Below are 3,336 nucleotides of genomic sequence, written 5' to 3'. Positions count from 1 at the left end.
ACTCCATAAGCATATTTAGAATCTTTAGAGATTGTACCTTCCTTATCTGTGAGTGTTTTTAGGGCTTGATTAGGAGCATATCATTCACAAGTTTGTGCAGACCATGAGTTAGGTAGCCTTCTTTTTTCATAAACAGATAGATCACTTCCATCAACAACTGAATATCCATTATACCTTTTATCTTCAATCACTCTGGAGGAACCATCTGTGAACAACTTAACACCAGCACAGAGTGGCTTTTCTTTTAGATCTAATCTGGTTTTAGTTTGGTATTCAATAATATCTAGGCAGTCATGATCCAATGCCTTCTGATTTTCTTCTTCTCTGGCTTTCAAGAAACTTGCTAATTTCATATAAGAATCTGTAGTATTAGGTAGTATTAGGTCATCCCGCTCTAATAGTATTGCCTCATATTTTAATTTTCTGGAGTCAGTTAACCAATCGTCAGTCCTTTGATTCAGGATGGCCCAGACTTGATGAAGTACTAACTAGAAGGGTTCCTCCAAAGGTTAACTTCTGACTTTCTTCAACTAGCGAGGAAGTAGCTGCAATGACCTGAACACATTCTGGCCAGCCCCTGGACACAGGATCTAATAGTTTGGATATAAAGGCTACTGGTTGCTTTTTCCACCTCAATCCTGGGTAAGTAACCCATGGGTGTTCCTTGATTTGGTGTTACAAATCAAGAGAAAGGTTTTTCTAAAGAAGGGAGAGCAAGGAGAGGGGCTGTAATTAGGGTCTGTTTTAAATTTTCCAAGCTTTGTATTTCCTCTGTAGTTCATTGGAGGGAGTTGGGTGCTTTCTTCAATAGTTTTGAATATAAACTCTTAGTTTTGGTCACATATGAATCGATCCATAGTCTGCAATAACCTATTTGCAATAACCTAATTTTCTAAGTTCAGTTTTTGTTTTGGGCCTAAGATAGTTAACTATTCCAGTTATTCTTTCAGGGTTAACTCTTTATTTGTCTGCACTGATTAAATGTCTAAAATATTTAACTTTTCATTCTATAAACTGTAGTTTGCTTTTAGAAACTCTTAGTTCTTGCTGCCCCAAGAATTTAAGTGTGTTTATAGTTGTTTCAGAGACCTGGGCTTTGTCTGTTCCCAAGATTAGGAGATCATCTGCATATTGCAAAAGGTTTGTGTCAGGCAGAGGCAGAAACTCCTCTAATACGGTTTCTAAAATTTGGCCAAATAAATTAGGAAATTCATTAAAGCCTTGTGGTAACACAGTCCAGCAATGCTGTTGCTTTCTTCCATTCCTAGGATTTTCCCATTCAAAGGGAAAGAGGTCTTTACTCTCAGGGGCCAATGGGCAAACAAGGAGGGTATGAGAGGGTCATAACAGAGTATACCATAGACTTAGGTTAAGAACATGCTATAACCCAATAAACATGTAATCGGCTTGTGGACAATAGCACAGCCATTTTAGTTTTCTGCTTTAAAACATAACCTGTAGCTGTTTAAAGTTTCAGTTATGGGAAAAACTGCAAGGCTCCAGTTCAAGCTTCAACCCCTTCCCTTGACCCACTTTCCCTTAGCAACAACCAATCAGGTGCCAGGGGGAAATCACCTAAAGTTTCCAGATGTCTCTGCAACTTCCCCAGCTAGTGGGCCAAGGTCAGCCCCAGTCAAGTTAGCCAATCCTCCACGATTGAGCTGACCACCAGAGGTTACTACCCAATTAAATGGTAACAAGACTGGAAAGTGCCCCCAAACTCCTCCTCCCTTTGTGTAATCATGATAAAAGGTGTCTGCTTAAAGAAGTCGGGGCCTCTGGGTGTACTCCGCTGCGTCGGTTGTTGACAGAAGTCCAGGCTCAAGCTTGCAATAAAGACCCTCTTGAACTTTCATCGGCATTGGCTCTTGGTGGTCTCTTGGATTGAACATTCAGCCACTACAGGTATAGGGGTTTGAAACCACAAGATGTTGAGTTTGAACTATTTGGTTTATTGCCTGTAAGTTCGCACTAACTGGTAGGATCCATCGGGCTTCTTTACTGGAAGTATTGGGGTATTGTGTGGTGACATGCAAGATTTTGAAAGTTCATCTCTAAGAAGACCTTCAATTACCAGTTGAAGTCTGCTTTTCCCTTCCATAAAAATAGGATACTGTATTCTACAGACAATTTTCTTTGGCTATTTTAAAGAAATCCGAATAGGGGGAATTTGCAGACCTCCTCTATTTCCTCTTCTCACCCATAATTTAGGGCTAATTCTTTGTTTTACTTCCTCTGTAACATATGTCATTAGGATCTTAAGTTGACCTTGTTCTATCCCTGCATTAAGACCCACCTGGACAATTAGGTCTTTGCCTAGGTTAGGTTATTGTTGCTTCTGGGAAAAATTTAAATGACCCTATCATTGTCTCTGTTTCAGTTTTTAGAATCAAGGGTTTAAATATGGGAAGCTAAAATCCTTTTCCCTTTATTCCAGAGACTAGAAGCTTTTCTGGTAAAAATTGAACATTTGGGGGTTGGAAGATTAGGGAGGAGAAAACTGCCCAAGTATCAACAAGGAAGTTAGTGTCCTCTTCATTTGGTCCCACTTTCAGATTTATCAAGGGATCCTGGTGGGTCTGATATTCTGCATCTAGTGCATAAGGGAGACTATTTCTTCCTCCTTTTTCAATTTAGAATGAACTCTCTTGAAATGCTCTGGTTTCTTACAATGACAACATTCAGCTCCCTTTTGATTAAACTCCCTTCTCATGGTTCTTTTTGGATTACACTTTCTTTTAGTCTGTTTCTTTTGATACCCAGGTTTTGCCCAGGGGGGTCTCTCATTTGTTTTTCTGGCTATCTTTTCTACAGTGCTTAACATAATTCTAGTTTTTTGTTTTTGCTTTTCTTCATCTCTTTTAACAAACGCCTTTTGTGCTCCTTTTGACAGTTCCTCAGTGGGTCTTTCATTCCATCCCTCCAGGGTTTGTAACTTTCTTGCAATGTCTGGCCAACTTTTGTTAACAAAATTAACCTTTAGAAGGCCCTGTCCTACAAGGTCTTCTGGATTTAACTGTGGATACTTTCTCATTTGATCTCTGAGTCATTGTGAAAGGCCACTGGAGTTTCACTCTTTTTTTTTTTTTTGAGTTGGAGTCTCACTCTGTCACCCAGACTGGAGTGCAGCACAGAAATTGGAAACACTTCCCCTGAAAACTGGAACAAGACAAGGATGCCCACTCACCCCTCTTGTTTCAACATAGATTCGGAAGACCTAGCCAGAGCAATCAGACAAGAGAATGAGATTAGGGATATCCAAATAGGAAAAGAGAATGTCAAGTTATTTCCTCTTTACAGACAACGTGATTTCTATAACTGAAAAATCAAAGAGAA

This window comes from Carlito syrichta, unplaced genomic scaffold (genome assembly GCF_000164805.1).
Source record: "Carlito syrichta isolate Samal-C Ts95f unplaced genomic scaffold, Tarsius_syrichta-2.0.1 Scaffold232950, whole genome shotgun sequence".
Taxonomy (NCBI): Eukaryota; Metazoa; Chordata; class Mammalia; order Primates; family Tarsiidae; genus Carlito; species Carlito syrichta.
The sequence above is the reverse complement of the archived record's forward strand: the minus strand, read 5'-3'. Positions refer to the sequence as shown.